The sequence below is a fragment of the Platalea leucorodia genome, assembly GCF_965183815.1.
Source record: "Platalea leucorodia genome assembly, contig: HAP1_HAP1_SCAFFOLD_159, whole genome shotgun sequence".
NCBI classification, from domain to species: Eukaryota; Metazoa; Chordata; class Aves; order Pelecaniformes; family Threskiornithidae; genus Platalea; species Platalea leucorodia.
In genome coordinates, this window is record NW_028121388.1 from 98,500 (window position 1) to 123,450 (window position 24,951).

The window sequence follows — 24,951 nt, forward strand, 5'->3', positions numbered from 1 at the left end:
CCTGCCGTCCAGCTGCCATGCAGGGAGAGCTCTCATTGGGCCCATCCTGATGGTAATATTTACAGGGTGAAGTAGTTGGCTGCCAGTCAATAGCATAGACAAGATATCTTCATTTTAGCTCTGGCAACTTGTATTTTTGGCTTTCAAAACCACCTTTTGGAATCTTGTTCAAGACACCTTCACTCCCTTGTACGTCAGCCAGGGGCTTTCCAGCTCACACATTCACCCCAAGGACGTGAGGGCTGTTGCTCCTGCGTCAGCCTGAACCAAAGTGCGGCTCGGAGTCAAGTGTATCCGTCACATTGACCAGATGCAGGAACTTTGAGGGTTTTATTCCTTTAACCCTTGCCTCTCTCCCCTCATCCTCTTTTCCTAGGGTGTTTTGGAGTTTAAGGGGGGATTTTTTGTTGTTGGAGGTGTTTCTGTAATTATTTTGCTGAGGAAGGTGGCGCAGCCTTGAAGCCCTGGGAGGCGGGGAAAGGTCTTACGTCCGGCACAAAGCCGGGAGCTCTGACCCCACTGTGAGCCCTTCTCTGCCCACGGCTCCCAAGAAGCATTTTCACCTCCCCACGGGCCTTCCCGGTGCCTGTTGGGATCCCTGCCCTGGAACACGCCAGAGCACGGGCACCGCTGCTGCTGCGGGAGACACGGCGGGACAGGGGCCCCGCCCACCCGCTTCTGCTGGAAGCCCCGCCCCCTCCCAGCACCCGCAGGGGCCCTGTGCCCCGGAAGTCGCTCTCCTCTACCGGCCATGTGCTCCGCTGGGATTGGCTGGCAGGACCGGCCACCACTCCTGCCGTCCTGAGGGGCACGCCCCAAAGGAAGCCCCCTGTCATTTCCTACAAGGAGGCCGCCACTTCTGACAGCCTCATTCCCCACGTCTTTTCATCCTGCACTGTGATTGGCTGACAGCCATTTCAGAACACCTTCATATCCACATGTTCTCAGGGAGCCCTCCAATTGGCCGCCCACCTCATTTGGTCCAGGAAGTGCTCAAATATAAAAATATCTACATTTATTTAATATATATGTATTTAAAAGTGTACAAGTACATATATCTATTTTACTTTTATTTAATAAGTACAGTATTTTTAAATATATACTTTTGTATATGTATTTAAGTATAGAAGTTTTTATGTATATGTAAACATTTATAAAGCTATAGCAAGTAAATATATATAGCCTTAAAAACATAGGTATAAAACAGATAAAATCTGTTTTTAATAAGAGCTACTGGAGTGAGCACTTAAAGTTTAAATGTGAAGAGAAACAAAAGGAAGAGGCCACGTTGGGGTCCCCCACTTTCCCAGGCTGCAGAACAAGCCCTGACAGGTCTGGGGTGGGGGGGCTTCAGGAGGGCAGAGGAGTGCCCGAAAGGTGGTGGGGTTTGGACAAGCTGGAACGTGCCCAAGGGCTACGGCCACCTCCAAGGAATAAAAGACTCCTTTGCCACGCGATATTGAATATATATCATCACATATATATATATATATAAAAATATATAATATCTATAATATATAATAATACACAATATTATATATACCACAATATATATAATATATAATGATATTGTAATATATAATAAAATTTATTATATATTTAAATTATATTATATTATAGTATAATATTACACCAATTATTATATTATATTGTATGGTATTGTATTGTATTATAATTATTGGTATAATTATGACATTTGTTATCAAAAGTATTATAATAAAATAAATTATTATAACAATATATTTAATATGATTATAAGTATTATAATTATTAAAATATAATTATTATATTATATTAAGCTATATTATAATATATTTAATAATATATATATATATATATATATATAATATATATCACCATATATATACAATATATCACCGCACGAGTACATAGGAAATATGTTGGTATGTGCTTGTGAGGTCACCGGAGCCTGAGTAGCCCAATGGCAAGTACATGGAAATGGGCAGATACGTACTTGTGAGGCCACTCTCAGACAACAGGCCAGGGGCTGACTCATGGCATGTGCAGCTTGTTGTGAGGGCTCTGCTGCCTGAGTAGCTGCTAGGCCAGGAGCAGGCCCATGGCTTGTGTCTGTGCTTCTGAGGTCACTCCTGCCTGAGGAGCTAGTAGGCCAGGAGCAGGCCTATGGATTGTGTAAGTGCTTGTGAGGTCACTCATGCCTGAGCAGATGATAGGCCAGGACCTGGCACATGGCTTGTGAATGTCTTTGTGATGTCAGTGGTGCCTGAGTAGCTGGTAGGCCAGGAGAAGCATGTCTTGTGCTGGACATTTTGAGGTCAGAGGTGCCTGAGAAGCTGGTAGGCCAGGAGTAAGCACCTGTCTTGTGTAGGTGTTTGCAAGGTCATTTGTGACTGATGAGCTGATGGGCCAGGAAGAGGCCCATGGGTTGTGTAAGTGCTTGTGAAGTCACTGCTGCCCTGGTAGCTGATAGGCCAGGAGCAGGGCCATGGGTGGTGTAGGTTGCTGTGGTGTCACTGGTGCCTGAGTAGCCGATAGGTTGGCTGTTGGGTCATTGGTGTCCAAATACCTGATAGGCCAGAAGCAGGCACATGGCAGGTTTAGATGTTATGACATCACCTGTGGCTGAGTGACGGATAGGCCAGGAGCATGCACATGGCTTGTGTACGAGCTTGTGATTTCCCCGGTACTGGATCAGCTTATAGGCCAAGAGCAGGCATAGGGCTTGTGTGGGTGCTTCTGATGTCGTCAAAATAATGTTTAGTCCCCACCCAAACATGGCTTTTTGGAAGACCAATCAACAGCAGAGGCCTGTGCACAGCACCCACCCCCGTGTGACAGTGTAACTCTTGAGCAGACAGCGATGGCAGCAGGAGGGTGTGAGGTCACCGTCACTATAACTGCTGAGCACCCAGTGGTGGCTGTAGGAGGGTGTGAGGTCACCGTCACTCTAACTGCTGAGCACCCAGTAGTGGCTGTAGGAGGGTGTGAGGTCACCGTCACTACAACTGCTGAGCACCCAGTGGTGGCTGTAGGAGGGTGTGAGGTCACCGTCACTGTAACTCAGAAGCACACAGCTGTGGCAGGAGAAGGGTCTGAGGTCCCGTCACCGATGGCACCGCGTGGCCGTGGGGCTCGGTGCACAGCGGCCGTGTGCATCAGCGGGGCATGCCGGGGGCCGGGAGCTGCCCGGCCCCGTGTCTGCGAGGCCGAAGGAGCAGCCCCTGCAGCCCTGGCTGGAGCAGTCGGGGTGGGGGTGGCTCGGGGGCACCGCAGGGATGTGCCTGGGCACGGTGCCAGGAGGAAACCACAGACTTCCTGCCCGGGCGCTGCGCTGCGCAGGGAGCGCGGCGAGCGCTGCGAGGCCACGGGGGCTGTGGTTTGTGCACCTGCAGGCTCCAGCTCCCGATGCGCCTGTGGGGAAGAACGGCCCCTCGGGGACAGGCTGAGAGTCAGGGGCCTGACGGAGCCTCTGGGCTGCAGGTCTGCTGCCAGGGCAAGGCCATGGCCCAGCTCGGGCTCCTACGAGGGACCCAGGGTGGGGCTGTGCAGGGAGGGACGGGCGAGCCAGCCCTCCTGGGATGGAGCTCTTCCCCTGCCCAAGGCCCTTGCCCAGCTGCTGCTCCCAGCACAGCAGGGTCCGTAGCAGGGGCAGGGGCTGTTTCCTTCCCATCCTGACACAGACCCTGGTGCAGTCCCAGCTCCGTGGTTCCACAGCTCAGTGGTGGCTGGACACTCACACCTTGGCCTCTTGGATGAGCCCACCGTAGAAGATGCTCAGTGCTCCCAGTCCCCACAGCAGGGTGCAAGGGGTGACGGACTCATTTCCCCTCCACACTCAGCTTCTCCCATGATGATTCCCTTACGTAGCAACCATGACACCCGCAGCAGGACACATATGTCCCTCATATATGGTCATGAATGGCGCTCGCGAAGTTCATTGGAGGGCTGGGCTGTGTCGGAGGGGAGATAGCTCCCGACAACGTCTCAAAAGGTGCTGCTGCTGCTTTGATTGGCTCCTCCTGCAGCTGTGTCGGCATCTGCAGAGATATATTACCCTCCCATCGTCGTTGTCCCCGTGAGTCCCCAGGAGCCGTGGCAGGGAGTGGGGCGCAGCAGGGCTGTGCCAGCAGGGCAGGAGGCTCAGGATGGGGATGGAGGCACTCCTGTCCCCGCGGCTGCTGTGGCTGCTGCTTTGGGTGCAGCTGTGCAGGGGTAAGTGCCGGTTCCCTTGTCTCACAGCCCAGGGCCAGCGGGTACCAGTGGGGTCATCGGGATCCCTTTGGGAATGGGGTTTCTTTCCAGGCTCCACTGAGACAAGGGTCAGAAGGTCCATGGACCTTGTGCCTTTTCCTGTGCCTCTCTGTGTTTAAGGCAGCCTGTGCCTGCCTGCATTTATGGACTCCCCCATCCTGGGTGACCCTTTTGGGACCCCTTGTTCCCCAGTTCTGTGCCCCTGAGGCTGGCAGTGGCCCAGGTGGTGATGGCAGCACTCAGCGACCCCCAGGGCACAGCCAATCTCCAGGGTGCCCCGGAGGGTTTGTGTGCTGCTCCCTGCCCCAGGGTGCAGGGGAACCCCGACCCCAGGAAGGCAGTTTGTGCCCCACAGAGAGAAGGGGCCCGGGCTGTCTGCACCCACAGGTGGCAGAGAAGTTTCCTTCCTGGGGGCCTCGGTCAAGCACAAGAGTTGGCCTGATGCCTGGGCAAGGAGACGATATGGGTTCGGGGGATCCTTGGGATCATCTCGGTGCTCCCTGAGGACATGGGAAGCCCTGGGGGTGGTGTGGGTTTGGGTGGTGGCAGGGCAGGTGGTGGGCAGGGGAAGCTGCGGGCCTGGGGGCATGGGGCTTTCCAGGGTGTGCTTGGCTGGGGAGATGGTGCCCTGTGCAGGGCCTGGGGGCACGGTGTGTGGGTGGGCATGGGCAGGGGGCTGTTGGAATGGGAGGAGGTGCCAAGGGCTGTGGGGCAGTGAATGGCCCAGCAGGGCTGGGGTTGGCCCCCCCAGCCTGCACAGCCCGTGGGGAGAGGAGGGACCCCCACACTTCCCCAGGCACAGCTCAGAGAGGAGAGGGCTCCCAGCCTGGTGCTGTGACTCGACTCCCAGACCTGCAGCCTGGGACTCGGCCCTCTCCTGACCGGTCCCGTGTTTTGGTGTTTGAAGGGGCTGTGGAGGTGAGGCTGGAGGCTGGCGGCGGGCGCTGTGCTGGGAGAGTGGAGGTGAAACACCAGGGCCAGTGGGGGACCGTGTGTCATTTCTCCTGGGACATGGCCGATGCTGCAGTGGTTTGTAAGCAGCTGGGCTGTGGGTCTGCTGTTGAAGCTCCTAAGTACGCACACTTTGGGCCAGGATCTGGCCCCATTTGGATGTCTTATGTTGGCTGTCGTGGCACCGAGTCTGCCCTGTCTGACTGCAGACACAGTGGATGGGGTAACCATTACTGTGATCACAGCTGGGATGCTGGAGTGACGTGTTCAGGTAAGGGGTCAGCCCTTTCCCCACCTTTGAGACCAGGATGCGGGGAGGGAACTGGCTGTGCCCTCAGGAAGAAATGAGTGGATGCCACAGCAGGGCCCAGTGTGGCCAGTTGCACTGCTGAGCTGGGACATATGTTGCTGCTTTTGCCAGTCCCTGAGGAAAGCCCTGTGAGAGCCCACCCTGGGTGCGCGCACCCTTCCTGGTCCCTTACATGGCTCAGCCCACCCTCCATTGGTGCCTGGGGCTCAGGTGAAACCCCCTCCCTGCCCCTTTGTGTCTGTTGGTGCCCATCTTTCTCCTCCCATTCAGGCAGGACCTGTCTGGCATTGCCAGCGGCCAGGTCCCCCCATGCCAGAGGCACCGAGAGTGGCTCATGTGGTCACACACAGCCCCGGGGAAGGGCACAGAGTGGCCAGGGACTTCTGGGTTGTGCCTCCTGGCAGGCATGAGTCCCTCGGCCTAAGCAAAGGGGCTGCTCAGAGGGGGAAAGCGCTGGCCTTGAGCAGAGGAGCAGGGTGGGGTGCAGAGCATCCCATTCCTCTCCCAGGGTCACCCCATGAGAGCCAGCCCACGTGGACATGGCCCCGTGCTGTCAGTGCTGACCCCCTGCCCAGCCTCTCCTGCCTGCCCCAGCCCCGGCTGCCCTGTGCCCCAGGGGCTTTGCCAGCACTTGCACTGTCCTCGGTGCCTGTCCTTGCACCGGGAGCTTGTGTCAGCCCAGGGCTGCCCCTCTGCCCGCTCTCCTGCCCTCTGCCTGGCCGTTGATGGGGATGTGTGTGCCTGGCAGTGCACTCTGACCCTGGCTGAGGACCCCCTCCCTGGGCAGGTGCCAGAGTGGGGGGCTGGCACAGACACTGACTGTACATAGAGCTGTGCCATAGCTGTACCCTGTGAAATAGCCCATCTAACAGCAGTGCCCCAGCAGCCTGAGACCACCCTGAGAGAAGGGTGCGTTACTGGGGATTCCAAGGGTTCCTCAGCCAGGCCCTGAGCTCAGTGGGCAGATCAGGCTGCAGCAGCCAACAGTGCCTTGGCCAGTCTCCCTGGGCCCCAAGTGCTCGCAGTGCTGCCAGGAAGCCCAGGGTCTCCAAAATGGCAGCAGTTTGTCCGAGCAGTGCCTACGGCTGGGGGTTTGGGAGAGAAGCAAGGCCACAAGTGCTGTGCTGATGGCTGAGGAGCGGCAGGGTGTCCCTGGTGTCTTTGTGCCATCAGCAGCCCCTGGGAGCTGCTGGGAGGGTTGTGGGGCTCTGTGCCTGTGGCCACCTTGCAGACCAGGTGGGACGTGGGCATGTAACAGCCAGAGGGCTCTGGGAACTCTCCGGGGACTTTGATTGCTCCAGGATTTGTCCGGCTGGTCGGAGGGGAGAGCCCTTGCTCAGGACGCGTGGAGATCCGTGATGAGGACCAGTAGAAACCTGTCTGTGACTCAGACTTTGGTCCCAAAGCTGCCGACGTGGTCTGCGGGGAGTTGCAGTGTGGCGCAGCCCTGTCTGTGCCCAGGGCAGCTCACTTTGGAGAAGGTGTTGGTGCCATGTGGAACAGAGAGCTGCAGTGTGTGGGGAATGAATCCTTCCTCATGTTCTGCCCCAGGGGATTCCGCAGAGACCAGCCCTGCACCCACACGAACGCCGCTGGTGTCACCTGTACACGTAAGGACTGAGGGTGGGGTGTTCCATATCTGGGGGTGTGCTGGGGCCAAGGGGAGCAGGACAGGGACAGTGCCATGCTGTGCTGGGTGTGAGGACAGAAAGGGTGATGTGGTTGCCTCCAGCCTTAAAATCATGCAGAAGGAGGAGAAAGGCAGGCTCTCCTCCATTTGGCTGCTCCTCCATCTCCAGTGGAAGCAAAAGCACAAGTCTACCCTCTCTCATTTTTCTCTGTTCCCGATGACACAGGGTTCAGGCTGGTGAACGGCAGCACGGCGTGTGAGGGGAGGGTGGAGGTGCAGGTGCTGGGGACCTGGGGCACCCTCTGTGCCTCCCGCTGGGATCTCTCGGACGCCCACGTTCTCTGTCGTCACCTCGACTGCGGGTTTGCTGAGTCCATTCCCAGAGGAGGGCATTTTGGGAGAGGCACCGGACCTGTCTGGAGAGACTCATTCCACTGTGACGGGACTGAAGCCCACCTGGGACAGTGCCCAGTGACAGCCCTGGGGGCTTCACCATGCTCCCATGAGAACGATGCTGCTGTCATTTGCTCAGGTGAGTGCTGGGACAACGCTGTGTTAACTCCATTTGTCCCTTGGGTGTTGCATGGCCACCCAAAGCAGAGGACCCCATGGCAGCAGCAGGGTGAATTTCTGCTGAAAGAAAAGAAACCCTAGATTCACCAGGAATCTCTGCCCCACCCTGGGGATCAGGCCCAAACTTGTCCTGTTTGATCGGAAAGGCCCCCCTTGCTCTGCTCCCTGCCAGGGACACAGGCTCCCAGGCCCAGATCCCCAGGGATGCAGAGAGGCAGAGGTGTGTGTGCTCTGCCCCATGGCTCAGCAGTGCCAATGGCAGCGCTGAGGTGGGGCAAGGCTTGTCCTGGGGCTGCCTGTCCCCAGGCCACCGCCGGCTGCTGCTCCCTCCTGCGGGAGCTGCCCCATCTGCCTCAGCAGGGACGTGTTGGGTGGCTCTGCCCCACCAAGAGCAAAGAGAGGGTCTTGCTCAGGAAGGCTCAGGGACTGGGGAAGCAAGCCTGTGGAAAGCTGCTCCTGAAGCTGACCACAGAGGGCTGGGGGCAGGCGGGTGAGCTGCAGGGTGTTGTGAGGGTTGGAGAGCCTGGAGAGGTGCTGCAGGTTTGTGGGCTGCCTGGTGCTGCTGAGGGCTGGGGCATGGCTGCTCTCCCCAGGCCCAGGCAGCTCCACAGCCCTGCGGCTGGTGGGTGGAGGGAGCCGGTGCGACGGGCGAGTGGAGATCTTGCAGCGCGGGACGTGGGGCCGAGTCCTGGATGAGCAGTGGGACATGCAGGAGGCCAGCGTGGTGTGCCGGCAGCTGCGGTGCGGAGAGGCAGAGAGAGCCTACAACCCCCCGAAGCCTCAGAGAGGGACGGGTCCCGTGGGGCTGCGAGGGGTCCGGTGCGCAGGGCACGAGGCCAACCTGACCCTCTGCAACACCTCCCTGCCCGTGAGCGCGCTGGCAGCAGGGATTGCAGAGGACGTGGGGGTCGTTTGCTGGGGTGAGTGGCACTGCACAGGCCCCCCAGGCTCGGGGCTGGGTGGGCAGCCGGCCCCTGATGGCAGCTGGGGTTTCTTCCTGCTGCAGGGAGCCGGCAGGTCCGGCTGGTGAACGGGCCCGGGCGCTGTGCTGGGAGAGTGGAGATCTACCACCAGGGCAGCTGGGGGACTGTCTGCGATGACCAATGGGACCTGTCTGATGCCGCCGTCGTTTGCCACCAGCTGGGCTGCGGAGGGGCGGTGGAGGCAGTTGGCTCCGCCCGGTTCGGGGAAGGCTCTGGTCAGATTTGGCTGGACAGCGTGAACTGCTCCGGGGCCGAAGCTGCTCTCTGGGACTGCCCGGCAGGGTCCTGGGGGCAGCACGACTGCGAGCACAATGAGGACGCAGGAGTCGTCTGCTCAGGTCTGTGCTGGGAGCTGTGGTGGGAGCCCAGTGCCTGGGGAGACCAGGACAAGGGGAGAGCCGACAACAGCCGAGGCTGTCCCTGGCTGCCTCTGAGCCCCTGCCTGAGCCTGTCCTGGGGACAGCCATGCACAAACCCCCTCGGTCCCACTGGGGGCCCCTTGTAAGCTGAGCTGTCCCCAAGGGTTAGCGGGGAGGGCATGGGTGTCTGTCCGTCAGGGACTTCTCTCTGCCCCTGGCAAAAGGGTGACTTGCTGGCCGTGCCTCTGCCTGGCTGAGGGCCTGGGGGGTGAAGAGGCTCCTCTGCTCCCATAGCCCCAGACCAGCCTGTTCCCCTCTGGGCTCTTTCCTCCCAGATTTCATGGCCCTGAGGCTGCACAACAGCACCAACTGCTCCGGGCGCCTGCAGGTGTTCTACAATGGCACATGGGGGACCGTTTGCTCCAACTCAATGACTCCCAAAACGGTGTCGCTGGCATGCAAGGAGCTGGGCTGTGGGGATGAAGGGACGCTGGAAACACGCCTGCCCTATGGTAGGGTGTCTGGTCTCACCTGGCTGGATCGCGTGGAGTGTGGGGAGAGAAACAGCTCCTTCTGGCAGTGTCCTTCTGCTCCCTGGGACCCACAGTCGTGTGATGACCTGCGAGACGAGACCCACATCACCTGCAATGGTAATTTGGAGCTCCGCGGGCACCAGCATCCCCCCAGCTCCTGCTCCCTGCTGGGCACAGTCAAGCGCAGAGACAGGGCCTACAGGGGCTTTTACAGGGGCATGTCCTGGGCTGCCTGCGCCATCCTGCCCAATACCCAGAGCAGGGCCCTGGGCTCTGTCCTGGCCACCATGACCAGTTTTGCAGGAGGGGCAATTTGGGTGGGATGTGTCAGGGATATATGAACGCGCACGCACACACACACACACACACAGCGCGTGTGAGAGACGAGGCTCCCTGGTACCTGCACACCCACCCTCTCAGCCCAGCTCTCCTTCTCCTCTTCTGCAGCTGCACCCAGGACAGCAGCACCAACCCCCTGAGCGGGTCCCCGCCAGCGCCGGGTCTTCTCAGGGCCAGCTGTGACCCATGGCGGGAGGGAAGGGGCTCCTTGCTGGGATGTGAAACTCCCAGGAGGAGGCACTGGGATAGCAGTGGGGCGGGGGGGTTGGGAAGGGCTGTCATTTCCCCATCAGGGTGGGAGCTTCCTCATGACTCACTCCTGGGGTTGTCTACCCCTGGTGTAATGGGGGTCAGGACTGGGGTGTCCCAGCCCCCCACCTCTCCCAGGCCTGGTGCTGCCCTTTTTGTGCTCCTGCCATGCAGATCCCACCCGGGGCCGTCCGACCACCAGCGGGAGAGTCTCATTGCCCGTCATCATCTGCATCATCCTGGGGGCCCTTCTCTGCCTTGTCCTGGCCCTCCTGGCCAGGCAAGTGCAAAGCGCCAGGTCTGGGCACGGAGGTGGGTTGTGGGGAAAGATGCCTCCTGGCAAGGCCAGGGGTGCAGTGAGGTGTGAGTGAGTGGCACAGGCAGAGCTGGGGGGATAAGGGTGTGTGCTGCTTTCATTCCCATGCACCGCCTCCTTGACTGCCTGACCATGGGCCACCAGCAGCAAGGGGTAGAGAGGGTCCGGACATGGGGGGAGGTAGGGATGGGTTGAGGACAGAAATGGCAGAGCCGGACTAGAGGAGCGGAACTGTACTGTGGCGATAGCCGTGTGCTGGCCCAGGGGACCCAAAGCTGGGGGAGCAGAGCGGGATCCCATCCTGTCTCTGCCTGTCCCTGGGCCAGCCCTGCTGCTGTCCACAGGCTCTGGGAGAGCTTGGGAGCCCTTCCCTGAGGCCGTGTATGAGGAGATCGGTTACAGCCCGGCGTGGGAGAAGCAGGCGAGGTTCAGTGGCTCAGGTGGGTGTGGGTTCCTCCTGGGGGGCACATCTGCCAGGCTCTTCCCCCTCACCCCCCACCCATGGCTGACCCCCTGCAGTCCCCTGGCCCATGGTCCCTGCAGTGCTGGGGCTGTGGGGGCTGTGGGGAGAGCAGCCAGGTCCTGGGCCCAAGAGAGGAGCTTCCTCCCCACCAGTTCCTCCCCTCCCAGCTGGGGACAGCCCCTCTCTGCCTGTCCCTGCACCCCTATGGGACACCTGAGGGGGGAGGGAAGGGGCTGTCCCGGGGCAGCTCTGGGAGCCCCTTTGAGACAGGGTTTGTCCCAGGGGAGCAGGATGAGTCCTGAGCCCTGAGCCCTTCTCCCCACTCAGCCCTGCCTCTGGGGGTCCCCCGTCCCCAGCAGCACTGACCACAGGCCTGGTCAGCAGAGTGCACTCCCCTAACAGCCGCTGCGCCTCTCTCCAGGCTCCTCTTCAGAGGGGTCCCTGACCAAGCTGGAGCCCTACCCCGGGGACAGCAAGGAGGAGGATGGTCCGGGATCAGCAGCAGGTAATAGGGTGCGGGAAGGAGTGGATCTCTCCTCCCTGCAGACATGTGAAGAACAGCAGTGTCACCGTCGGAGCTGGGGAGGACATGGAGGGGTGTCTCCTGTGGTGCTGCCAACACCGGTGTCTGAGCCCCATGTCCCTGAGCATCCTCCCATCCTCTGCTCTGCAAATGTATCTTCTCCCTGTCACCAGCTCCCCTCTCCCTTCAGACGTCCCTGTCCTGCCTGGAGGTGACCCAGCGGATGGCTATGATGATGCCAGGGAGGTTTCTGAGCCTGGGGAGGATCGTGCCCCTGGGCAGGGAGGCTGGGAATTGGCCAGGGCACGAGAGGAGGCAGCAGGGTCCAGGGATGCACCTGGAGGTGAGAGGGAAAGAGAGCGCTGCCGGATCCTGGGCTGCCATCCCTGGTGCCAGATGAATCCTTGCTGTACTGAGAGCCCAGCGTCCTGGGTGGGGGAACGTGCGCCAGGAGTTGTCCTTGGGGGCCCGGGATAGGGAGAGGGAGCTGAACATCTCCAGACTGGTGGGGAGAAGGGAGGAAGGTGATGTACAGAGCAGGAGGATCACCCCATGCGGCGAACGTGCAGTGGCTGCCTTGCTGCTTGCAGGGGCAAACCTGTGCTCCCAGAGATGCGCTGGGGCCCCTGGAGCTGAGGGAGATGCCTGGTTCCTGTCCCCAGAGAGCACAGGCTATGACGATGCTGAAGAGGTGTCTCTGGCACATCCCCCTGAGGACACACAGGCTGTGACACCGGAGCTCAGTGCACAACAGTCCCTGAGCCCCGCGCCAGGAGAGCCCGTCCCTGCCATGCAGCTGGGTGCAGCCAGGAGGGAGGAGAGGTCTGTGCAGCTGGGAGAGCCGTGAGCACCAGGGAACCGTCTCCCTTTTCCCACAGGCAGCAGAAACAGCCAGGCAATTCCTCTATATTTGTTCCCCTGTTTTTGCATCATGCCTCCATATTTGTTCTTATTAAAAGCCTTTAGGGGTCTGAGCCACAGCTGGTGCTTGCCTGGTGTGATGTCGGGGTGTCTCCCTGAGGCTGATCAGGAGGAGCGGAGCACAAAGACATGGTGGTGGGGAAGGGGCATGTCTCAGGGACAGCAGTCTCGGGGTCAGATTGTGGGGCTGCAAGAGCCCATGGTCCCTGGGGATATTCCTGCTGACAGCGACATTTCCGTCCTGCCAGCCACAGTTTCCAGCCAAAATGTCTCTCTCCAAGGTCCCAGGAGTGCCCATCTCTTCACCTCGGGGTTCCCCAGTTGCTCTTTCCCCTCCCACAGCAGTGTTGCCCCATTCCCTGCTGGGAGCTCCTCCACCCCTGGGGTGACCCTGGGGGTGGCCCAGGGGGAGCCCAGGCTCACACACCCCTCTGCCCTGGTCCCTAGAGCTTTCCTGCTGGCAGCCCCCGGTCCCAAGCCAGCCCCTCCATCCCCAGCCCTGGGCCCATCTCTCCCTGTGGAGATGCAGGGCTGGAGCCTGCCCTGCTGGGGGTTTCCCATGGGATGGGGGCTGTGTTTGCAGTGCCCGTCTGTGTCACCCGTCCCCTTGGGGGTCTCACCCTGGAAACGCTGCTCTCCCGTGGACTTCCCACAGCCGTGCTCTGCCCAGGGTGGGGCAGCAGTGCAGAGGGTTGGGGTCCCACTGTCACACCCTCGGGGAGGTCCTCGGGAGCTGCAGGAGCAAGCCCAGATCTGGGGCACAGGGATGATCCTGCATTGCTCCAGAGCACAGACCCAGCCTGCAAGGCCAGATGGTTCAGGCCCCAAAATGCCATGAAATGGGCTCTCTCTACTCAGCTGTGCAGAAAATAGCATTTGAACCCTCCTGAGATGGAGGAAGTCCGGACTGCCTCTGCACTGGGGCCTGATCCTGGCACAGGGCTGTGCGACAGAGCACTGCCCCTCCATGTCACTGCAGGGCAATGGGGCAGAAGCAGGCTCTTGCTGCAGGCGCTGCTCCCACGCTCTGGCCCACCCTGGGGTGCTTTGATGGAGAGGAGCAAAGCCCTTCCCTTGAGCCTCCTCTGCCCCCCAGGGCTACAGCCCTCTGTGTCACATCTGTCCCCAACTCCAGAGCAGGAGCAGAGCAACAGGCTGAGGGAAATGCCCTCCCTGGGCTGAGGTGCCCCCAGGCTCTGATGGCAGCCCAGGGCATGCGGTGGAGGGGACAGAGGAGCAGAAAGCTCACAGCCCCTCATCCAGGCACTGGGACTCCCCATGCACCCCTCTGCCCCCCAGCATCCCTGGAGGTGGGGGGAAGGGCAAGCTTCCGTCTCCCTGGGGCTAAGGGTCTCTGTGGCAGGGTGGGTGAGCATGGTCAGCTGTTAACTGAAAGGCCGACGGTTTGGCCACACGCAGGAGTGGTGTCCTCGTGGTGCTGCAGCTGGGGCAGTTGTGTCGCCCAGTGCCATAGATTTGTTCCCCAGTGAGCCCCTGCCGGGCAGAGAGGGTTTGGGGGAATGAAAACCAGACCTCAGTCACCGTGAACATCTGGAGGGGTTGAGTGGAGGAGTTAAGGGGATGGGCTGCTCATCCAGTCTGCTTTGCACACATGGCCCCAAGGCCCATCCTTATCAGTGACTCTCCTATTCTTGCTCAGCAACAACCTAGAAGGACTCTTTGGGAGCAGTGAGAGTCCTGCAGGCACTGTCCCTGCATCCAAGCAATTTCAAGCTCATGCTCAAAGCTGGCCAGACAGTAACCTTGCTTGGACAGACAGTCTCTCCCTCTCCCCGTCCTCTCACTTGCTCTCAGTCACGAAAAAAGCCAAAGTCCTCTGGAGGTGCTGTAGAGCACCAGCTGAATGATCCTCAGCAGGGCTTTGTCAGCTGTCCTGGGCACATCAGAGGTCTTACTGGGACAGAGCTCTGGAGGGAGGATGCTGCCATTCAGGACTCCGCTCCAGGGAGTGCATCTCCCTGGGACTGCGGGGACGGTGGCCTCTGGTCTGGGAAATGGGGTCCAGGTGAAGGAGGTGTGTGAGGATGGGACCAGACTGTGCACCACTGAGAATGACAAAGAGGAGAGAGACAGGGTCTTTGCAGAGACCCCGCAGAGGAGAGATCTCCATCCCTGTGGAGCAGGGAAGGAGGGACAGCTGGAGACCACCCCAGAGGAGCTCTGAAGGGCGAGTCCTGACCCAGGAGGGGCTGGGGACTGTTGGTGCTGGAGGAAGGCTCCTTCGAAGCCACAGATCGACAGCTACAGAGCTGGGATGGTGCTCTGGCAAGAGGTGAAGGAGCAAGCAGGGCTGGGGCAGGCTGGAAGAAGGCAGATGGGCTTTGCAAACATGTAAGGGAGAAAATGATTGCTGAAGCCCGGGGATGAAGCAGGGACCTTTAGATGTTCAGTCTAACGCTCTCCCAGCTGAGCTACTTCAGCCCTGCCTTGCCCCCCCAGCCCTTGTCCCTATGGCAGCGGTGCCAGGCCCCAGGCTGACACACAGGAGGAGGCTCCTCAGGGAGGTTCCCAGGGAAAAGCTGTGCCCAGCCTCAGGCAGAGGGGACCTGGCCCCTCCCTGCCTCCAAGGCCCCGTGGGCTCCACGTTTGGTGGAGGCCAGCTCGCACTGGCTGTGCCAAGATGTGTGGGGTCCTTCTACAAATGTGACAGTGGCAAAGGTAAGTGGGCAGGCCAGGCATGCACAGCTGCAAAGGCTGAGGGTGGAAGAAGCATGGAGACCTTATCTCCTTCCCCATGGAAGGCCTCCCTCCCACCACCCTGTTTTCCCCAGCTCAACTTCACCCCTTTGTTCCCAACTCTTCTAGCCCTGAGCAGTGCAGGGGGATGGGCAATGGAGGCTGTGGTCAGTCCAGAACAGGTCCTCTCTGCTGCTCCTTCCTTCTCACACTTTTCCCATGGGGTCCGTCTTATGGGCTACAGTCCTTTGAGACGAACTTGCTCCAGCATGGGCTCTCCTCAAGCCACCATTCTTGCAGGAAATATCCTACGTCTCCAGTGCTGGGTCCTCCACAGACTGCAGGGCTTACCTTCTCCACCGTGCTCTCTGCCATGGGCTGCAGGGAACCTGCTCTGGTGCCTGAAGCACCTCCTTCTTCACCAACCTCTGTGCCTGCAGGACTGTTTCTCCCACTATTGTTTCCCTCACTCCTCTCCCACTTTGGCGGTTGTGTCCTTAAATACACTTTCACAGAGGTTCCACCGTCCTCGTTGATGGGCTCAGCTTTGGCCAGCAATGGGTCTGTTTGGAGCCAGCTGGAAGCAGCTCTGTCTGGCATGGAGGCAGCCCCTGGTCTCTTCTCACAGAGACCACCCCTGCAGCCCCCCCCGCTACCAAAACCTGCACATGGACACCAAGACACAGTGTGAAGCTTTGCCTTGCTAAATGGTGTCCCCTGCTCTTCCCTCATCCACAAATAGAGTTTAGTCGCTGGGGAGGAAGGGAGAGAACCAGAGAAGGCCTTGATGCTGTGCAAACACAGGTCAGCACTAGCTACAACATTGGGGTGCTGTCAACACTGTTTTGGTCACAAATCCCAAACATAGCACCATACGGGCTGCTATGAAGAAAATTATCCCCATCCCAGCCAAAACCAGTACAATGTGCCTGGAAATACAGTTTCCAGGATTCGCTGCTCTATCACCTTGCCAGGGAGAGAGGTGAGGCTGAGTGGCCTCTAGTTCCCTGGGTCCTCCTTCTTGCTCTTCTTGAAGACAGGACTGACATTTGATTTCCTCCAGTCTTCGGCCACTTCCCCCAGTTTTGATGATTGGTAAAAGATTACTGAGAGTGGCTTCACAATGACATCTGCCAGCTCCCTGAGCACTTGTGGCTGCATCCCATCAGGGCCCAGAGACTTCCGTATGTCCAGTTTGCTTACGTATTCCCTGATCTGATCCTCTTGCACCAGGGGTACTACTGCCTGGCTCCCGACTTTCCCCACTGGTCTCTGGGACCTGGGATTGCTGAAGGCCTGTCTTGCCAGTAAAGGAGGAGGTGAAGGCGGCATTCAGTGCCACGGCCATTCCCATGTGCTGTGTCAATAGCTCCCCCACCTCCTTCAGCAATGCACCCACTGTTTTCAGAGCTTTTGTCATAGCTTTTGTCAGCTCTGTCAGTACAGAAACCCTTCCTGTTGCCATTAACATCCTTCATGAGATTCAGTTCTACTTGGGCTTTGGTTTTCCAGACTGCCTCTCTGCATGCTTGGACAGTCTCTCTGTATTCCTCCCAGGTTACCTGTCCCTGCTTCCACCCTCTCCATGCTCCTTTTCATGTCTGAGTTTGGCCAGGAGGTCCTTGTTCCTCCATGCAGGCCTCCTGGCATATTTGCCCGACCACCTCTGGCACCTCCAATGTCACCAGGTGTTTGTGTGTGAACAACTCCCTCCTGGCCTCCACCCCCAGTAATGAGCATGGGAGCTGAGACAAGGAACTCACATGCAGGAGCCTATTTTGTGCACATGTATGAACTGAGGCAAGAAGAAACCCACCACCTGTGGGGTTGTGGCAGGCATGGGATAAAGTTTAGTCCCCTTCTAGCCCAAGGACTACAAACCCAGAAGGAGATGCCTCGACTGACTCAGCTGAATCCCTTCCCTCAGCAGGGGTAAAGGAGATCATTCCCTGTCCCTCTCTGGGTGTCTTGTGTAATGATGGGAAAAGACAACGTGATTTTCATGGTCAAATCTTTTTCCTGAGAGGAGAAATGCCACTGCTAGGAGTAAGTGTCTCTCCCCAGCTAAGGGAGGGAACATCGATGATTCCTTCAGGCTGTTTCACAGCAGGTTCCCCTTGAGCCCCAGAGACACCTGGAGGGAGCCCAGAGGGGACAGAGAAAGTGGTGCCTTGGGCTGGTCCTGTGCTGCTGAGCTGGGCTGGGCTCCTGGGACAGAGGGAGCTCCTGGCAAGTGGGCAGCGCTGCAGAGAGACAGCTCTGCCCAGGAGCAGCTCCTCTGCAAAGCACAGCAGGGCTGAGGGCACTGCCTGCAGGCACCAAAGGGAGAGGAGTGAGGCAGAGAGAGGTTAAGTTAAGAGGTTAAGTTAAGGTTAAGAGGTTAAGAGTGAGGCAGAAAGACATTAAAGTTCGTGTGGGGTGAGAGGATGCAGAGAGCTGACTGTGGGAGAAACCTTCACAACCCTCTGCACAGGAAGTCTCTGGCTGCAGGGAAAAGCATCTGTGGTTCCTGGAGGGATCTCATAGAGCAGGTACATCCCACCGCCTATGGGACCTTCTGGGAGGATTTTCATGTGGAGGAGGAACGTGCGCTGCCTCTGTGTGAGGCAGAGAAAGGTTAAAGGCAGCCTTGAGTGGGGGGATGCTGAGGGCTCACTGGGGGAGAAATCTTCACAGCCCTCTGTGTGGAAAGTCTCTGGCTGCAGGACAACGTGGATGAGTATTCTGGAGGGGTCTCCTGAAACTCAGGCATCCCACAGCCTGTAGGATCTTTCCGGAGGACTCTCACAGTTTCTCTAGCGTAGAGGAGAAGGACATGCTCCAGAGCAGGGATTCCCTGCTTCACTGTGAGAGGGACAGGGCACGATGGCTGCCTTCTCCTGGGGATGGCTGCAGGGGTGTGAAGGGGTGCCCAGAGCTGTCCTTCCAAGCAGGGTCCCTATGTCCCCAGGGGGCTGTGTGCTGGGGCATGGACTCTGCCACCCTCCAGGGTCAGCACTCGTCCTGCCCGGGGAGCTCCCCACGGCACTGCGGGGAGAAGCTGTGGGTGGAAGGGGCGACCCCCAGCAGGGCAGGGCAGGGTCCTTCTGCTGTCGAGAGGCTGCTGCATGGGTGAGGGCTGCTCACAGCTCCAGATCACCCCCGGGACATTTCTGAGGGGACTTTGGAAGAAGGACATCAAGGCAGCATTTACCTGTGTCATGGTTTAACCCCAGGCAGCAACTAAGCCCCACAGAGCTGCTCGCTCACTTCCCCCGCCCCAGTGGGATGGGGCAGAGACTTGGAAGGGTGAAAGTGAGAAATCTCGTGGGTTGAGATAAGAATAGTTTAATAATTGAAATAAAAATAGGAATAGTAGTAGCAGTAGTAGTAATAATAATAATAATAATAATAATAATAATAATAATAATTTAGTCCCTCACAGCACCCCTGGCCCAAACCAGCTAAATTGTGCTCAGTAGGCGGAGGCCAGGCCCCAGCACAGTGCGACAAGCAGTGTCTCTTCGGCATAGCCAAGGCCAGGGCACCCTTTTCTCAAACATTCTGGCACTTCATCAGGATCCTGCACTTGTTTGGGTTGAAGTCCCAGACCGTCAAAGGTGACAACCGTTTAGGTACCTGCCCATATTCTCCAACATGCCTTGCAACCTGTAACCACACTGCCTCAGGGCCTGGGTGTTGCTCCAAAATAGTGGTTAACTTTAGAGAAAGCTGAAAAACTAGTCTTGAGAAGTACCAACAGGAGTATTTTGGTTCCCCAAGGATGTCCAAGATACTGAAGAGTTGTAATGCGGGAGAAAACATCTGCCACGCAGGGAAAGGTGGTGAAGGTGCCATTCTGTGTTTCCTCCACCAAAAAGCTCTCGGAGGAGAAAAGGTGAGAAGTGTAATTGTTGATTGTCCCCATGAGATGGTTCCCAAAGTAGAGTAGTGGCATCAGTGCAGAGCTCAAAGACCAGATTAAGCTCAAGGCCGCTACTTTTATAATATACCTGTGAGATAAAGCACCACCAAGCGCTACAGAGCACAGCAAACAGCAAAAGCCAAAGCCAGCCTTTAACATGTACAACAAAAAGGGAGCATGGCACAGATCAGATAAACTAATGTTGGGGAGAGAGAAGTCAATATCATAACCAGCAACTGTTCAACAGCTATCACAATTATAAGTTCCCTCTACTACACTCTGGTCAAATCTGTGGTGAACTCTATCCCAGCCAAAAGCAGTAGAGCAGGACAGAGACCCCCTGCTGAGTCCTGTCCTTGCCCCCACCCTCCGCAGGTACTAAGGGAACTGGAGGGTACTGGGAGACGGGATGGAAGAAGTGACCATGGGGAAAACAAGGCCCCCAGTGTCCGTCTGTCCCCACGCACATGCCTGCCAGTGCTGCAGAGCGGTCTCTCCCCTCTCCTTCTAACCCTCCCATCCCTTCTCCTCCCCTTTCGTGCCTGCCTCTGTCGGTCTCTCTCTCTCCCTCCCTGCCTCCATCCCTGGGTTTCCTACAATGGGGCAGGGGAAGATGCATCTCCAAATGGGAGAGGGGAGAGCTGGGCTCATAGCTTAGGCTCCCACCCTGTATACCTAGGCAAGATGGACAGATAAACCAAGTGTTTCCACCAAAGAAGAAGTAGCGCAATCACTTTTTCTCCCCTTTCTCTCTCTAAAACAGTGGCATACCTTTTGTAGGTATCCTGTAGGCAGGTCAAAGCCTGAGGAGAACAACCTTGCTAAAACTTTATTTGGGAAATAAATGTGGTCCAAAGTCCACTGCCTCACAGAAGTGACTGCAGGAAAAACAGAGAAACTCCCAGAAGTGCTCTCAGCCCTGCTCGGAGAAGGCGGAGAGAGATTAGCTACAGTTTAGACCAGCCCTGTAAAGTCTCCTGTCCATCTCTTTGTCAAACCGGCAACCTCGTGACATTTTACTTTTTCAATACGCTACTGCTACAAAACCATGAGCACCTCCTTTTAGATACCATTAAATCAGCAAATGGCATCTTCCTGAGGAGCACCTTTAATGTTAAGTGGCTATCAAACGCCATCCACCTGATTTGCATTTGTCTCAAAGGCAGCCTTGACCTCTCCTAAGTCAGTATTCCTCAATTATGACAGTGCATACAATTCATCAATTCTTTTAAAAATAACTTCAGAATACAAATAGCTCACAGCCTATTGAAACATGATGGATAACACTGTGTAACTTAGCTATCTAATAAATAGCACAAAAGCAGAAGCAGTCAAACTGAAAATCTTCCGGGTGACTGCCTGCCCTTTGGGCAATTTCCAAAGCAAATATTCAAGTCATTGCCTGAAATCTTTTTGCAACTGATCCACAACAGATCTCTTATTTATAGGTAGTGTCCCGTTAAGATATAACCATATCCCTAACCCTTAAAAATTACATAGAATGTCAGTGAAGAATCTGAGCCATTTACAGTTCTCATGAACCACTTATCAGTGTTTTTTTATTTCTTTGAAGCCGTGGCAGGAGTGTGTATCATCATCAGAACAAAACCAGTGACACCTTGGATTCACTGACACGCAGGCAAACCTCCTGCTGACTTCACAACCTAAACCAGACTTTTACCACCAGCCTTTGATTCCCAGCCTGTGTCTCCTAAAAATGAATTACCCTCACTCCCTCAGAGACAGAGGGCTAAACCAGAGCACTGTTTTACTTTCAGACACATGAGGTGGACTGCTGGATGGTTTGGGAAGTGAATGGCAACTGGGAAGCACAGTGTGGTAGCTTGAATTCCTGTGGCACATAACAAACAGCGGATGAGTTTAGAGAGGAACGTGGCAGCCTTCCGAAGCATTCATGGATCTGCTATCATAATGCTGATGTCCCATGAAGCCAGGAGAGGCCACGAGTCCAGCGCATTCAATGCTGCTGTTTTTCCATGCGCTTAGTGGATTTGCTGGTGATGACATGTGGTTACTTCTGATTATCAGCTGCTGAGAGAGACACGTATCGTAGAATGATAGAATGCTTTGGGATGGAAGGGACCTTTAAAGGTCATCTAGTCCATCCCCCCTGCAATTGGCAGGGACATCTTCAACCAGATCAGGTTGCTCAGAGCCCCATCCAGCCTGGCCTTGAATGTTTCCAAGGACGGGGCATCTACCACCACTCTGGTCAACCCGTTCCAGTGTTTCACCACTCTCATCGTAAAAAATTTCTTCCTTCTATCTAGTCTGAATCTCCCCTCTTTTAGTTTAAAAGCATTACCCCTTGTCCTGTCGCTACAGGCCCTGCTAAAAAGACTATCCCCATCTTTCTTGGAGGCCTTTTTTTAAGTATTGAAAGGCTGCAAGAAGGTTTCTTGTTGAAGAGCCTTCTCTTCTCCTGACTGAACAACCCCAGCTCTCTCAGCCTTTCCTCATAGCAGAGGTGTTCCAGCCCTCTGATCATTTTTGGGGCCTCCTCCGGACCCTCTCCAACAGGTCTATGACCTTTCTGTACTGAGGACCCCAGAGGTGGAGGCAGTGCTCCAGGTGGGGTCTCACCAAAGCAGAGCAGAGGGGCAGAATCCCCTCCCTCCCCCTGCTGGCCACGCTGCTTTTGATGCAGCCCAGGGTACGGTTGGCTTTCTGGGCTTTGAGAGCACATTGCCAGCTCATGTCCAGCTTTCTGTCTACCAGTACCCCCACGTCCTTCTCAGCAGGGCTGCACTCAATCCCTTCATCCCCCAGCCTGTACTGATACCAGGGATTGCCCCGACCCAGGTGCAGGACCTTGTACTTGGCCTTGTTGAACCTCATGAGGTTCCCACAGGCCCACCTCTCCAGCCTGTCCAGGTCCCTCTGGATGGCATCCTGTCCCTCAGGTGTGTCGACTGCACCACTCAGCTTGGTGTCATCTGCAAACTTGCTGAGGGTGCTCTCGATCCCGATGTCTGTGTCATTGATGAAGATATTGAACAGCACTGGCCCCAGTACAGACCCCTGAGGGACACCGCTTGTCACTGATCTCCATCTGGACATCGAACCATTGACCACTACCCTCTGGATGCGACCATCCAGCCAGTTTGCTGTCCACCGAATTTTCCGCCCATCAAATCCATATCCTTCCAATTTAGAGAGAAGGATATTGTGGGGGACCATGTCAAAGGCCTTAGAGATGTCCAGATAGATGACATCCATAGCTCTTCCCTCGTCCACTGATGTAGTCACTCCATCATAGAAGGCCACTAGGTTGGTCAGGCAGGACTTGCCCTTGGTGAAGCCGAGCTGGGCTCTGGCTGTAATGAGGGCGGGGGAGAAAGAGGGTGTTGGGACCTATAGAGGGCTAGGCAAGCGCAGAGCCGTCATGTTTGTGGGGCTGTGAATGGGGTTCCAAGGATCCAAGGATCGTTGAGGACCAGCAACAGCTTTCAGTCCTGCCAGCTTTGCTGTGGAGAAATCTCTGTCCCAGGACAGAGCGGGCACAGGGAGCAGAGATGGGGGTGATGGCCTGTTAACGAGCCCCATTGGTGCCTCTGTGGCTCACAATTTAGCAGGCCGCTCCCACTAGGGAAGCTGGGTTCCCCCAGGCCATTGGTGGCTTCCATGCCCAGCTCCCCGCCTGCTGACACCGCGGGCTTCCACATCCCTGCATGCCCCGATATGAAGTTTGGCCCAGAATTGGTCAATTCCTGGGTTTGCTGTCATTATGACCCAAACAATTGTGCTACTGATCTGTATTTATTGCTATTATTCTGAAAATAATGGTCGACCCCTGAAGCTGTCAGTCGGGAGTCTGTTGTCCCACCCAAAACCCATATCCTGGTGGGGCTGCCTCAGGCCCTTGGAGGAGGGCTGGGGCAATGGGCTTGGTGGGCAGGGGGGTGGCTTCCGTTCCTCTGGGGGCTGGAGGGTGCTGGGCTGCTCCCGCGACAGCCGGCTGGCTGAGTGAGACAGCCATGAAGGCCGGGGTGCAGGCAGGCGAGCCTGTCCCCCTGCGGTGCTCTGTGGCAGGCGGGCCGGTTTTCCAGGCACAGGTGATGGCTGCTGCTGCCGGGTCCAGCCCTCAGAGGTGCTGGGGCGGGCGGTCTGGCTTTGTGGGTGTGAGGGGCAGCTGCTGTGTTGGGCCGGGCTCCTGAAGCTGCGGAGAGGCGCCTGTGGAGAGAGGAGGCTGCTGAGGCCCCACCATGGCTGTGGTGCCAGGCGGGTGCGAGGGTGTGGGGCAGTGCTGGGCGCACCGTCGGGTGCGGGTGGCTGGGTGCACGTGGGAGCAGTGGGCACAGAGAGCTCTCTGCAGAAAATGGGGCACCCCGCACCACTCAGCTGGGGCTCTGCTCGCCTGACCATGACTCATCTCCTCTCGGCCCTGACCATCCTGACCTGCCTGCTCTGCACATACCGAGAAGGAGACCTGACCCCGACAGATCGAGGGGGCCAAAGCTGGGCATGGCACTGCAGGGCCAGGAGAGCCTCCTCTTCTCCTTTCTCAGCATGCCTGGCAGAGACTAGGAAAATGCCCCTGGAGTGGCCACAACCCCCTGCACCTCCCCGCAGGGTGTCTGCCTCCCGCTGCCCGTGGAGCTGGCTACGGCTCACCCAGCCCAGCCCGGCCCTACTGCTCTCCTAGCCCTGCCCCACCATGACCTCAGCCCTGCTCTCACCCCGAGGTGTGGTGGGTGCTGCGCCACACATCCAGGCCTGGGTGCTGGCCCTCACCTGCCTGCCTACCTAATCCCTGCACTCGCCACGGAGCAGCCCCGACGTCCCAGGCTCGCAGGACCACCAGGAGGAGGAGGAGGCAGGCAGGGGCCACGGCCCGCCGCGCCTGCACCGTGCTGCTGCTGCTGCTGCTGCTGCTGCTGCTGCTGGCACTGCTGGCACTGCTGGACCAGTGCCTGCTGCACAGCACTGCACATCATGGCACGGCACAGTGGGGCTCTGTGACCTCACCACAGCAGCCACACCCCACCACACCCACTCCCCCAGGCACCTCCCCCAGCACACCACGCCCCCACATGTCACCTCAGGATGGTGGGGCATCCAGAGGGGGAGGGGAGGGAGACTGAGACTGCTCTCCTGGGAGCTGCCCTGGCGTGGGAGCGCCGCGGTGGCCTGCTGACCCAGGGACTGACACACGGGGTGTGAGGAGCAGCTGTGACACCCGCCGAGTCAGAGCGCAGCAAAACTCATCAACCCAGGCTAATCCTCAGGCAGTTCAGTGGAAAACACTGCTTTTTTGGCTTGGAAGGGATTCTGGCCTAAACACTCTGGCTTAAACACTCTGGTCACTCCCCCAGACCAGGAAGCACCCCCCAAAACTTGCAGCACTTCACAGGAGCAGTTGCCAGGACCCAGGGAAAGCAAACGGGTTGCTAGTTGGGAGGACACAGTGATGCAAACAAGGGACCACCTGCCAGAACCCTTGTTCTTAGTCCTTCCTCCCCAAGCACGTGCAGAGACAGAGATCTCACACAGGGCCCTAGACTTCTGCTTTGGCAGCTTACCCCTCTTCCTCTGCCTGCTCCCTGCCTCCCGGACAAAGACACTTGCTGCCATTGCAGCCCATGTGCCACTGGTACACCAGTCCGAAGGCCTGGTCGCTCTCCTGTGATGGTTGTCTGCTGGAGAAGGAAGGGAAAGTGTTGAGCCCCTGTTGCCCCAGCATCAGGCAGATCCAGGCCATCCCTGCTCTTCCGCCCCCACCCCGTCTCCAGCTCCTCCATGAAGCCGAGGACAAGAGTCAGGGAACAGCAGAAGGCCAGGCCTGCCGGGGCAGTCCCTGGCCTGGCACCGCGCTCGTGCCTGACATCTTGTGAGTTGGGAAGAGAAAAAACAGCCTCTTGGAGATTCGAATCCCCATGGTGAGCATCTCCCTCACAAACTGATCTTTGTTTTGGCAACGCAAGCAGCAGAAGCAGACGCCAGCGT

The 24,951-nt window shown here is 57.6% G+C and overlaps 1 pseudogene across 1 annotated transcript in view; it reads right to left on the reverse strand.

Moving 5' to 3' along the window:
• LOC309603628 (olfactory receptor 14C36-like) overlaps positions 1-24,746 on the reverse strand; it is a 39,661-nt pseudogene extending 14,915 nt beyond the window's left edge. Inside the window, exons 1-2 of the transcript in view lie at positions 24,727-24,746; positions 24,528-24,641 (exon numbers count right to left, since the gene is read on the reverse strand). The product of the transcript in view is annotated as an olfactory receptor 14C36-like (transcript). The remainder of the gene's footprint in view (positions 1-24,527; positions 24,642-24,726) is intronic.
• Positions 24,747-24,951: the final 205 nt, after the last annotated feature.